Source organism: Anomaloglossus baeobatrachus, chromosome 4 (genome assembly GCF_048569485.1).
Source record: "Anomaloglossus baeobatrachus isolate aAnoBae1 chromosome 4, aAnoBae1.hap1, whole genome shotgun sequence".
Lineage (NCBI taxonomy): Eukaryota > Metazoa > Chordata > Amphibia > Anura > Aromobatidae > Anomaloglossus > Anomaloglossus baeobatrachus.
The window spans coordinates 202,974,557-202,988,431 of record NC_134356.1 but is presented as its reverse complement, the minus strand read 5'-3'; the positions used below and the strand labels follow the sequence as shown (position 1 = coordinate 202,988,431).

Here is a 13,875-nt window from a genome sequence, read left to right as displayed (position 1 = left end):
CCCCACCTCTCTCTCCCCCCTATCTCTTTCGCCCCCCTCTCTCTCTCTCCTCCCCCCTCTCTCTCCCCCCCCTCTCTCTTCTCCCCCCCTCTCTCTTCTCCCCCCCTCTCTCTTCTCCCCCCCTCTCTTTCCCCCCCCCTCTCTCTCTTCCCCCCCTCTCTCTCTTCTCCCCCCTCTCTCTCCCCCCCTCTCTCTTCCCCCCTCTCTCTTCTCCCCCCCCTCTTCTATCCCCCTCTCTCTTCTCCCCCCCCTCTCTCTTCTCCCCCCCTCTCTCTCTTCTCCCCCCTCTCTCTCTTCTCCCCCCCTCTCTCTTCTCCCCCCCCTCTCTCTCTTCTCCCCCCCCTCTCTCTCTTCTCCCCCCCCTCTCTCTCTTCTCCCCCCCCTCCCTCTCTTCTCCCCCCCCCTCTCTCTCTTCTCCCCCCCTCTCTCTCTTCTCCCCCCCTCTCTCTTCTCCCCCCCGCTCGCTCTTTTTCCTCGCTCTCTCCTGGCATGGTCAGTACAGAAATCTCTCCATCGTGGAGGGGTGAGAGGGAGTAATAAACATGGAGTCCCTACTGTGTCTGTGTATTTATTTCTAATAAAGTATTTTTCTCTGTGATGTCTTTTTTTTTTTTTTTTTAAACCCTTTGTTGGAGATTCTTAATGGCCAGGTTAAACTTGGCCTGACATTAAGAATCTCGGGCTTTATACCAGCTGGTAAAACATAGCTGGTATTAACCCCTTATTACCCAGCGTGCCACCTGCCACCAGGGCCACTGGAAGAGTTGGATACAGCGCCTGAAGATGGCGCTTCTATGAAAGCGCCATGTTCTGGGGCAGCTGTGGACTGCAATTCGCAGTGGGGGGCCCAGAAAGTTTGGGCACCCTGCACTGTGGATTCCAATCCCCAGATGCCTAGTTGTACCTGGCTAGACTCAAAAATTTGGCGAAGCCCACATCATTTTTTTTTTTTTAATTATTTCATGAAATTCATGAAAAAAAGGGCTTCTCTATATTTTTGGTTCCCAGCCGGGTACAACTAGGCAGCTGGGGGTTGGGGGCAGCCCGTAGCTGCCTGCTGTACCTGGCTAGCATACAAAAATATGGCGAAGCCCACGTTATTTTCTTTAAAAAGTTTTCAGGGAAAAACCTTTATAAAAAAAAAAATGCTTCCCTGCATTTCTATTGCCAGTGAAAGTAACACCAAGCAGCGGGGGCTAGCAGCCAGTAGCTGCTTTGGTTACCCTTAGCAATAGAAAATGCAGCGGGAGCCCACAAACAATGTGATTTTTTTGTTTTTTTATTTTTAATGAATTTTTTTTAAAAAAAATCGGCATGGGCTTCGCCCATCGAGCACCAGAGCATTTTACTTCTCATTCATCCCAAGTAATCAGATGACTCCAGTGTCGGCCGATTACTTGTTCTGTGTCCCCCTGCATCCATCGCAGCGTATACGGGCTGTGAGGTCAGCGGAGTGGAGACAGTGACATGCTCTGCTCTGACACATAGTGTGCTGCATGTCATTATCTGTCTCCACTATAGGACTTGTTGTGCAGGTGACCGGATGCTACATGTCACTAACTGTCCCACTATGGGACTTGTTGTGCAGGTGAGAGTGTATACAGTTGGAACAATGCAGAAGAAGTCACAGTGGAGCAAGTTAGTGACATGTATCATCCGGTCACCTGCACAACAAGTCCCAGAGTGGATACAGTGATATGCAGCACACTATGTGTCAGAGCAGAGCATGTCACCAACTTGCTCTGCTCTGTCATCTGCGGTGCTGCATGTCACGTTTTTGCCGTGATTTGGTGCGTTTTTTGCTGCGTTTTTGCTCACTGCGTTTTTAATCAGTGCACAATGCCATTAAAGATTGTTGATGAAAAAAAAAAAGGTCTGATGTCATTTCCTTATTCAAAATGTTCATTGTATGCAGGAGAGCAGACAGCAGCTGCAGAACTACAAGGCTCAGCATCCTCCATTCACTAGTGTATGCAGGAGAGCAGACAGCAGCTGCAGAACTACAAGGCTCAGCATCCTCCATTCACTAGTGTATGCAGGAGAGCAGACAGCAGCTGCAGGACTACAAGGCTCAGCATCCTCCATTTACTAGTGTATGCAGGAGAGCAGACAGAAGCTGCAGAACTACAAGGCTCAGCATCCTCCATTCACTAGTGTATGCAGGAGAGCAGACAGCAGCTGCAGAACTACAAGGCTCAGCATCCTCCATTCACTAGTGTATGCAGGAGAGCAGACAGCAGCTGCAGAACTACAAGGCTCAGCATCCTCCATTCACTAGTGTATGCAGGAGAGCAGACAGCAGCTGCAGAACTACAAGGCTCAGCATCCTCCATTCACTAGTGTATGCAGAAGAGCAGACAGCAGCTGCAGAACTACAAGGCTCAGCATCCTCCATCCAGGACTGTATGCAGTTTTTTACCCAAAAAGAAAAAAAAAATGACATGGGCTTCGCCATATTTTTGTATGCTAGCCGGGTACAGCAGGCAGGTACGGGCTGCCCCCAACCCCCAGCTGCCTATTTGTACCCGGCTGGGAACCAAAAATATAGAGAAGCCCTTTTTTTTTTAATTATTTCATGAATTTCATGAAATAATTTAAAAAAAAAAATGACGTAAGCTTTGCCTAATTTTGGTGTCCAGCCGGGTACAACTAGGCAGCTGGGGATTGGAATCCACAGTGAAGGGTGCCCAAGCTTTCTGGGCACCCCCACTGCGAATTGCAGTCCGCAGCCACACCAGAAAATGGCGCTTTCATAGAAGCGCCATCTTCTGGCGCTGTATCCAACACTTCCAGCTGCCCTGATGCCGGGTGGCTAGCTGGGTAATAATGGAGTTAGGGCTAGCTGTATATTATCAGCTAGCCCTAAGCCCGAAATTCATGGTGTCACGCCAATATTAGACATGGCCACCATGAATTTCTAGTAATGATAAAAAAAAAACACAACACACAGAAAAATATTTTTATTAGAAATAAAACACAACACAATTAGTGACTCCATCTTTATTGAAATAAACCCCCCTCCGCAGTAATCCTGGGTTAGGGTCCCGCGCCGTCCAATCCGGATCCAATATCATCTGATCGGTTTGCTGGAAGGCAAAGCGATCAGATGATGTGTCAGGATCAAGTGCCTGAATCACATCACACATCAGCTGATTGTATAAAAGCCGATTATACAATCAGCTGATGCATCGGTAGAAAAAAAAAAAATAATACTCACTTATGTGCTGATTACCGTCAGCTCCTGCAGCGGAGTCTGATCCTGGCCCATCACTGCAGGAGCTGCCGGTAATCAGCTGATGAAGTCCCCTGACGGCAGGATCAGCTGATAGCCGGCCTCCGGCACCGCGAGAATCGATCAGCTGATGCGTCAGGTGACTGCATCAGGTGATCCACCGCCAGGTCCTGCAAGCTTCGTACGTGCCCCGGGGAGACTGCACACAGCCGAAGCGGCGCTACCGAGACAGGGGCTGGAAGCAGGCATGGCACCGGGACCCTGCAGACAGGTGAGTATGACATACACACACACACACACACACTCACACACTGTATATACACACACACTGTATATACGCGCACACACTGTATATACGCGCACACACTGTATATACGCGCACACATACACATACACTGTATATACACACACACACTGTATATACGCGCACACACTGTATATACGCGCACACACACTTTCTTCCCCTGGCTGTGTAGAGCTGCTGCTGTCTCTGTGTGATTGCTCTCAGTGCACATCCTCTGGGAAGAGGCAGGGAGGAGGGTTTGGTTGGAGAGCAGAGTGGGTGTATTAGACACAATGGGTGTGTTAGATAAGCTAGACACCGCCCTAGAGCCACAAAGAATTCTGGGACTTGTAGGAACTGAACACAGGAAGTCAGAGGAGAGATTAACCCCATCAGAGCTGGAGCCAGCAATGAGCATGTGTTGCTGGTGCACAATAAAAGGTAATTTCTTCGGCGCTCCATTGGGAGACCCAGACGATTGGGTGTATAGCACTGCCCTCCGGAGGTCACACAAAGCAATTACACTAAAAAGTGTAAGGCCCCTCCCCTTCTGGCTATACACCCCCAGTGGGATCACTGGCTCACCAGTTTTCTGCTTTGTGCGAAGGAAGTCAGACATCCACGCATAGCTCCACTGTTTAGTCAGCAGTAGCTGCTGACTCTATCGGATGGAAGAAAAGAGAGCCCATATAGGGCCCCCAGCATGCTCCCTTCTCACCCCACTTGCGGTTTGTAAGGTTGAGGTACCCATTGCGGGTACGGAGGCTGGAGCCCACATGCTGCTTTCCTTCCCCATCCCCCTGAGGGGCTCTGTGGAAGTGGGATCTTACCGGCCCCCGAACCCTGAGGCCGAGCTCCATCCACAGACCCAGAGACCCTGCTGGAGGAGCTGAGTACAGTCAGGGACAAGGCCCTGCAACGTTCAGGTACTCTGTGTCCCCGCACAGACAGGCCACGCACACTCCAGGCTTGCTGGGTGTGATAGTGCGCCGGGGGCACTAGCGCTGCGCGCTCGGGTTAGAGTCACTGCAGCTTAGCTGAGTGATTTTTTGTCTTGGGAACTACCGCGCCGGCCGCTCCGGGAGCGGCGGCGCCGCTGGGACTTGTAGTGCGCCGGGGACTCGCGCTGCCCGCGCTTTTACGGCGGCAGCGCTCATAAATCTAGTCCCCGGCTTTTGCGGCCTAGTTACGGTTCGTTCCCGCCCCCACCCTGTCAATCAGGGAAAGGGAGAGACGCTGTGCAATAGGCAGCGCCGAGGGCTGGAGCCTTATTTACATGCTCCAGCTCTCTCACTGGGCCCAGTGGGGACGCAAGTTTCCCGCTCTTGGTCTCAACACGCCCAGGGCCAGCCCATCTCCACAGGACGCCGGCAGCCATTCCTGCATGCAGTCTGGCTGGAGAACGGACACAGGCTCTGGGGGACTTCAGACAAGGGACTCTGGCGACCACACACCCGCGTTTATGCAGGCGGTAAGCTGCACATAAGTGCTGGCCCCACTAGTGCCACAGTGTTATTTGGTGCATTTTTCGGACGTGTTTCAGGAAATCTGCCGCCGCTGGGGGGTGCCGGACGTCGACCTAATGGCGTCTCGGCACAACAACAAGGTCCCGACCTTCATAGCGCGGTCTCGCGATCAAAGAGCTCTGGCGGCAGACGCCTTAGTGCAAGATTGGTCGCAGTTCCGGCTCCCTTATGTGTTTCCACCTCTGGCACTCTTGCCCAGAGTGTTACGCAAGATCAGATCCGATTGCGGCCGCGTCATACTCGTCGCCCCAGACTGGCCGAGGAGGTCGTGGTACCCGGATCTGTGGCATCTCACGGTCGGCCAACCGTGGGCACTACCAGACCGTCCAGACTTACTGTCCCAAGGGCCGTTTTTCCATCGGAATTCTGCGGCCCTGAACCTGACTGTGTGGCCATTGAGTCCTGGATCCTAGCGTCTTCAGGATTATCCCAAGGGGTCGTGGCCACCATGAGACAGGCTAGGAAGTCCACTTCTGCTAAGATCTACCACAGAACGTGGAAGATTTTCTTATCCTGGTGCTCTGCACAAGGAGTATCTCCCTGGCCATTCGCGTTACCTGTCTTTCTTTCCTTCCTGCAATCTGGGTTGGAAAAGGGCTTGTTGCTCGGCTCCCTTAAAGGGCAAGTCTCGGCACTATCCGTGTTTTTTCAGAAGCGTCTAGCACGACTTTCTCAGGTGCGCACGTTCCTGCAGGGGGTTTGTCATATCGTACCTCCGTACAGGCGGCCGTTAGATCCGTGGGATCTAAACAAGGTCCTTGTTGCTCTCCAGAAGCCGCCCTTCGAGCCTCTGAGGGATGTGTCACTTTCTCGACTCTCACAGAAAGTGGCCTTTCTGGTAGCGGTCACGTCTCTTCGGAGAGTGTCTGAACTAGCAGCGCTGTCATCCAAGGCTCCTTTCCTGGTGTTCCACCAGGACAAGGTAGTGCTGCGCCCCATTCAGGAGTTTCTCCCTAAGGTGGTATCCTCTTTTCATCTTAATCAGGATATCTCCTTGCCTTCCTTTTATCCGCATGCAGTTCATCGGTATGAAAAGGATTTACATTTGTTGGATCTGGTGAGAGCACTCAGAATCTACATTTCCCGCACGGCGCCCCTGCGCCGCTCGGATGCACTCTTTGTCCTTGTCGCTGGTAAGCGCAAAGGGTCGCAGGCTTCCAAAGCCACCCTGGCTCGATGGATCAAAGAACCAATTCTTGAAGCCTACCGTTCTGCTGGGCTTCCGGTTCCATCAGGGCTGAAGGCCCATTCTACCAGAGCCGTGGGTGCGTCCTGGGCATTACGACACCAGGCTACGGCTCAACAGGTGTGCCAGGCAGCCACCTGGTCGAGTCTGCACACTTTCACCAAACATTATCAGGTGCATACCTATGCTTCGGCGGACGCCAGCCTAGGTAGAAGAGTCCTGCAGGCGGCAGTTGCCTCCCCGTAGGGGAGGGCTGTCTTTTCAGCTCTAACATGAGGTATTTCTTTACCCACCCAGGGACAGCTTTTGGACGTCCCAATCGTCTGGGTCTCCCAATGGAGCGCCGAAGAAGAAGGGAATTTTGTTACTTACCGTAAATTCCTTTTCTTCTAGCTCCTATTGGGAGACCCAGCACCCGCCCTGTTGTCCTTCGGGATTTTTGGTTGTTTTTTCGGGTACACATGTTGTTCATGTTGAATGGTTTTCAGTTCTCCGACGTATCTTCGGAGTGAATTTGTTTAAACCAGTTATTGGCTTTCCTCCTTCTTGCTTTTGCACTAAAACTGGTGAGCCAGTGATCCCACTGGGGGTGTATAGCCAGAAGGGGAGGGGCCTTACACTTTTTAGTGTAATTGCTTTGTGTGACCTCCGGAGGGCAGTGCTATACACCCAATCGTCTGGGTCTCCCAATAGGAGCTAGAAGAAAAGGAATTTACGGTAAGTAACAAAATTCCCTTCTTTGCTGAAAAAAAATAATAGATGTGTTGAGGGGCACATATTAGCAAGATTTATCAGAAAAAAAAAAATCAGTTTTGGTAACTGGACCACTTCTTTAAGAAAATTCCGTTTTCCAGTGCGCACAGGGCCTAAAGGTGGAAAATTGGAAAATGAAGAGCCCAGGCTCAAAGGGATTTTCAACATCAGGAGATGGAACCTAAAATAAATGTTCCCCATCTGTGCCCTGCCTTACAGTGGAGGTTATTACCCTAATTTATTTGGTGGACCCTCAACGGCAGCTAAGATTTTTATGAACGTCCTCAGGTTCAGCCCGCTGGTGTCTATTCAGAATCAGCAGCTAACACCCTCTGTTTTTGTTTTGTTTCTTCGGCGCTCCATTGGGAGACCCAGACGATTGGGGTGTATAGCACTGCCTCCGGAGGCCACACAAAGCAATTACACTAAAAAGTGTAAGGCCCCTCCCCTTCTGGCTATACACCCCCAGTGGGATCACTGGCTCACCAGTTTTCTGCTTTGTGCGAAGGAGGTCAGACATCCACGCATAGCTCCACTGTTTAGTCAGCAGTAGCTGCTGACTATGTCGGATGGAAGAAAAGAGGGCCCATATGGGGCCCCCAGCATGCTCCCTTCTTACCCCACTTGTGGTTTGTAAGGTTGAGGTACCCATTGCGGGTACAGAGGCTGGAGCCCACATGCTGTTTTCCTTCCCCATCCCCCTGAGGGGCTCTGAGGAAGTGGGATCTTACCGGCCCCCAAGCCCTGAGGCCGGGCTCCATCCACAGACCCAGTGAACCTGCTGGATACCGAGCTGGGTACCGTTCAGGGACAAGGCCCTGGAACTTTCAGGTACTCTGTGTTCCCGTACAGACAAGCACGCACACGCCAGACTTGCTGGGTGTGTTAGTGCGCCGGGGACAGTAGCACTGCACGCTGGGGTTTGAGTCACAGCAGCTTAGCTGTGTGATTTCATGTGCTGGGAACTACCGCGCCGGCCACTCTCGGAGCGGCGGCGCGGCTGAAACTTGTAGTGCGCCGGGGACTTAGCGCCGACCGCGCTTTTACGGCGGCGGCGCTTATAAATTTAGTCCCCGGCTTTTGCGGCCTAGCTCCGCTTCGTTCCCGCCCCCTCCCTGTCACTCAGGGAATGGGACAGACGCTGTGCAATCGTCAGCGCCGAGGGCTGGAGCCTTATTTACATGCTCCAGCCCTCTCACTAGGCACAGTGGGACGCAGGTTTCCCGCTTTTGGTCTGAGCACGCCCAGGGCCCGCCCCCCCCTCCACAGGACGCCGGCAGCCATTCCTGCATGCAGTCTGGCTGGAGGACGGACACAGGCTCTGGGAGACCCAGACTAGGGATTTCTGGCGACCACGCACCCGCGTTTAGCGGGCGGTAAGCAGCACATTAGTGCTGGCCCCACTAGTGCCACAGTGTTGTATTGGTGTACTTTTTCCTGTACCAGATATATATATATATACTGCACTGTACGGTCGCTTCTTGTCTGTATACCCCTATATTGCTCTGAGGAGACAGCAACATGTCATCCACAAAACGCAAGGGTGCCAAGGCACGGGCTGTATACACTGCTTGTACAGCATGTGGGGCTAATCTACCAGCAGGCTCCAACGACTCTCATTGTGTGCAATGTTCAGTCCCAGTGGCACTTCGTCAGCCAGAGTCTATGGTGGTGGTAGCCCAGGCAGAGACGCCTGTGAACCCTGCCCCGGTGACGGGGACAGAATTTGCAGTCTTTGCTGACAAAATGTCTGTGACTATGACAAAAATCCTGGAGACCTTGCAGTCCAGGCCAGTTGCTCAGACCATGGACACTGCTGTGTCTATGTTCCCCGGTCCCCCTCAGTTGGAACTAATCCGTACTTCAAGGGGGTCCCAGGCATCACAGGCTGAGGGCTCTGACTCTGATGACAGTCCCAGGCCGCCTAAGCGAACTCGCTGGGAGAGACCCTCCACGTCATCACGCGGGTCAGGGTCTCAGCGAGAAGGGTCTCTATATGATGAGACAGAGGTGGGTGATCAGGAGTCTGGTCCTGACACCGCACTCAATTTGGATACGCCAGATGGTGACGCCATGGTAAATGACCTTATAGCGGCCATCAATAGGCTGTTGGATATTTCTCCCCCAGCCCCTTCAGCAGAGGAGGCAGCTGCACAGCAGGAGAAATTCCATTTTCTGTATCCCAAGCGTAAATTGAGTACTTTTCTGGACCACTCTGACTTCAGAGAATCAATCCAGAAACACCATGCTTATCCGGACAAGCGTTTCTCCAAACGTCTGAAGGATACACGTTATCCCTTTCCTCCTGACGTGGTCAAGTGCTGGACCCAGTGTCCAAAAGTGGACCCTCCAATATCCAGGCTTGCAGCTAGATCCATAGTTGCAGTGGAGGATGGGGCTTCACTTAAAGATGCCAATGACAGACAGATGGACCTTTGGTTGAAATCTGTCTATGAAGCTATTGGCGCGTCGTTTGCTCCAGCATTCGCGGCCGTGTGGGCGCTCCAAGCTATTTCAGCTGGTCTGGCACAGGTGGACTCTTTCTTAAGTCCAGCAGTGCCGCAAGTGGCGTCCTTAACTACGCAAATGACTGCGTTTGCGACCTACGCTATCAATGCGGTACTAGACTCTACGAGCCGTACCTCAATGGCATCCGCCAACTCTGTAGTTTTGCGCAGAGCCTTGTGGTTAAAAGAATGGAAAGCAGATTCTGCTTCTAAAAAATGTTTAACCAGCTTGCCATTATCTGGAGACAGACTGTTTGGTGAGCAATTGGCGGAAATCATTAAACAGTCCAAAGGTAAGGACTCTTCCTTACCCCAGCCCAGATCAAACAAACCTCAACAGAGGAAGTGGCAGTCAAAGTTTCGGTCCTTTCGAGGCTCGGGCAAGCCCCAATTTTCCTCGTCCAAAGGGACTCAGAAAGAGCAAAGGAGCTCTGATTCCTGGCGGACTCACTCACGCCCCAAGAAAGCAACCGGAGGTACCGCTTCCAAGGCGGCTGCCTCATGACTTTCGGCCGCCTCCCTCCGCATCCTCGGTCGGTGGCAGGCTCTCCCGCTTTTGCGACATTTGGCTGCCACAGGTCAAAGACCGGTGGGTAACAGACATTTTGTCTCACGGGTACAGGATAGAGTTCAGTTCTCGGCCTCCGCCTCGGTTCTTCAGAACTTCCCCACATCCCGACCGAGCAGATGCCCTTCTGCAGGCGGTGCATTCTCTAAGAGCAGAAGGAGTGGTGGTCCCTGTTCCTCTTCGGGAACAAGGACAAGGTTTTTACTCCAATCTCTTTGTGGTGCCAAAAAAGGACGGCTCATTCCGTCCTGTTCTGGACCTAAAACTGCTCAACAAGCATGTGAACGCCAGGCGGTTCCGGATGGAATCCCTCCGCTCAGTCATTGCCTCAATGTCTCAAGGAGATTTCCTGGCATCAATAGACATCAAAGATGCTTATCTCCACGTGCCGATTGCTACAGAGCACCAACGCTTTCTACGCTTCGTGATAGGAGACGACCATCTTCAGTTCGTAGCTCTGCCATTTGGTCTGGCGACAGCCCCACGGGTGTTCACCAAGGTCATGGCGGCAGTGGTAGCAGTCTTGCACTCTCAGGGACACTCTGTGATCCCTTACTTGGACGATCTACTTGTCAAGGCACCCTCTCAGGAGGCATGCCAACTCAGCCTGGATGTTGCACTGGAGACTCTCCAGACGTTCGGGTGGATCATCAACTTCTCAAAGTCAACTCTGTTACCGACCCAATCACTGACGTATCTTGGCATGGAGTTTCATACTCTCTCAGCGATAGTGAAGCTTCCGCTGGACAAGCAGCGGTCACTACAGACTGGGGTGCAGGCTCTCCTTCAAAGTCAGTCGCACTCCTTAAGACGCCTCATGCACTTCCTCGGGAAGATGGTGGCGGCAATGGAGGCGGTTCCGTTTGCGCAGTTTCATCTGCGCCCTCTTCAATGGGACATTCTCCGCCAATGGGACGGGAAGTCAACATCCCTGGACAGGAAAGTCTCCCTTTCCCAGACGGCCAAGGACTCTCTGCAGTGGTGGCTTCTTCCCACCTCATTATCACAGGGAAGATCCTTCCTACCACCGTCCTGGGCGGTGGTCACGACAGACGCGAGTCTGTCAGGGTGGGGAGCAGTTTTTCTCCACCACAGGGCTCAGGGTACGTGGACCCAGCAGGAGTCCACCCTTCAGATCAATGTTCTGGAAATCAGAGCAGTGTATCTTGCCCTACTAGCCTTCCAGCAGTGGCTGGAAGGAAGGCAGATCCGAATTCAGTCGGACAACTCCACAGCGGTGGCATACATCAACCACCAAGGGGGGACACGCAGTCGGCAAGCCTTCCAGGAAGTCCGGCGGATTCTGATGTGGGTGGAAGCCACGGCCTCCACCATATCCGCAGTTCACATCCCCGGCGTAGAAAACTGGGAAGCAGACTTCCTCAGTCGCCAGGGCATGGACGCAGGGGAATGGTCCCTTCACCCGGACGTGTTTCAGGAAATCTGTCGCCGCTGGGGAAGGCCGGACGTCGACCTAATGGCGTCCCGGCACAACAACAAGGTCCCATGGCACGGTCTCGCGATCACAGAGCTCTGGCGGCAGACGCCTTAGTGCAAGATTGGTCGCAGTTCCGGCTCCCTTATGTGTTTCCACCTCTGGCACTCTTGCCCAGAGTGCTACGCAAGATCAGATCCGACTGCAGCCGCGTCATACTCGTCGCCCCAGACTGGCCAAGGAGGGCGTGGTATCCGGATCTGTGGCATCTCACGGTCGGCCAACCGTGGGCACTACCAGACCGACCAGACTTGCTGTCCCAAGGGCCGTTTTTCCATCGGAATTCTGCGGCCCTGAACCTGACTGTGTGGCCATTGAGTCCTGGATCCTAGCGTCTTCCGGATTATCCCAAGGGGTCGTTGCCACCATGAGACAGGCTAGGAAGCCCACGTCCGCTAAGATCTACCACAGAACGTGGAGGATTTTCTTATCCTGGTGCTCTGCTCAGGGAGTGTCTCCCTGGCCATTTGCATTGCCTACATTTCTTTCTTTCCTGCAATCTGGGTTAGAAAAAGGTTTGTCGCTCGGCTCCCTTAAAGGGCAAGTCTCGGCGCTATCCGTCTTTTTTCAGAAGCGTCTAGCACGACTTTCTAAGGTACGCACGTTCCTGCAGGGGGTTTGTCATATCGTACCCCCGTACAAGCGGCCGTTAGATCCATGGGATCTGAACAGGGTACTAGTTGCCCTCCAGAAGCCGCCCTTCGAGCCTCTGAGGGAGGTTTCACTTTCTAGACTATCACAGAAAGTGGCTTTTCTGGTAGCGATCACATCTCTTCGGAGAGTGTCTGAGCTAGCAGCGCTGTCATCCAAGGCTCCCTTCCTGGTCTTCCACCAGGACAAGGTAGTGCTGCGACCCATTCAGGAGTTTCTTCCGAAGGTGGTATCCTCTTTTCATCTTAATCAGGATATCTCTTTGCCTTCTTTTTGTCCTCATGCAGTTCATCGGTATGAGAAGGATTTACATTTGTTAGATCTGGTGAGAGCACTCAGAATCTACATTTCCCGCACGGCGCCCCTGCGCCGTTCGGATGCACTCTTTGTCCTTGTCGCTGGTAAGCGCAAAGGGTCGCAGGCTTCTAAGGCCACCCTGGCTCGATGGATCAAAGAACCAATTCTTGAAGCCTACCGTTCTGCTGGGCTTCCGTTTCCATCAGGGCTGAAGGCCCATTCTACCAGAGCCGTGGGTGCGTCCTGGGCATTACGACACCAGGCTACGGCTCAACAGGTGTGCCAGGCAGCTACCTGGTCGAGTCTGCACACTTTCACCAAACATTATCAGGTGCATACCTATGCTTCGGCGGACGCCAGCCTAGGTAGAAGAGTCCTGCAGGCGGCAGTTGCCTCCCCGTAGGGGAGGGCTGTCTTCGCAGCTCTAACATGAGGTATTCTGTACCCACCCAGGGACAGCTTTTGGACGTCCCAATCGTCTGGGTCTCCCAATGGAGCGCCGAAGAAGAAGGGAATTTTGTTACTTACCGTAAATTCCTTTTCTTCTAGCTCCTATTGGGAGACCCAGCACCCGCCCTGTTGTCCTTCGGGATTTTTGGTTGTTTTTCGGGTACACATGTTGTTCATGTTGAATGGTTTTCAGTTCTCCGACGTTACTTCGGAGTGAATTTGTTTAAACCAGTTATTGGCTTTCCTCCTTCTTGCTTTTGCACTAAAACTGGTGAGCCAGTGATCCCACTGGGGGTGTATAGCCAGAAGGGGAGGGGCCTTACACTTTTTAGTGTAATTGCTTTGTGTGGCCTCCGGAGGCAGTGCTATACACCCCAATCGTCTGGGTCTCCCAATAGGAGCTAGAAGAAAAGGAATTTACGGTAAGTAACAAAATTCCCTTCTTTCTGTCTTATCTGGATGTTTTGACTATTGATGGATTTTTAATGATATTTAATAAAGTTTGTTTTTAGAGGATCTAATAGGTCAGTCAGTGTTTTTTGGATAGACAATATTAGGTGGAGCAGTGAATAATATGATGGCTGTACCAATTGCACGAAAAAGCAAGAGAAGTCTACTAACAATGTTTCACAGGCATTGACTTGGTTCTAAATCTTCCAGGTGAGAAGTCCTTGGCATCGGGCATCTTGAGAAGATACTGTATAAGTCAGAATGGAAGGAATGGAGCAACTTCAGGAGACAGTGAGAAGATGTGTCCAGAGATGATGCAACACAATGACAAGCATTGAGGCATTTGTAAGTTTGTTTTTTAACATTTTCTTTAGTTTAACAATGCTGATACAGTAATTTGGCACAAGATTTTGCACAAGTGCCTACTAATATAGTTTAACCTCTAAACCTAGCCTGTTTTAATCTTCATGATCAGGC

General features: G+C 52.2%; 1 long non-coding RNA gene across 1 annotated transcript in view; it reads left to right on the top strand.

The window, feature by feature from the left end:
- The window catches only part of LOC142301362 (uncharacterized), a 182,694-nt gene that overhangs the window by 21,725 nt on the left and 147,094 nt on the right, over positions 1-13,875 (top strand). The window contains exon 2 of the long non-coding RNA XR_012752782.1: positions 13,609-13,743. This is a non-coding gene — a long non-coding RNA (uncharacterized LOC142301362). The remainder of the gene's footprint in view (positions 1-13,608; positions 13,744-13,875) is intronic.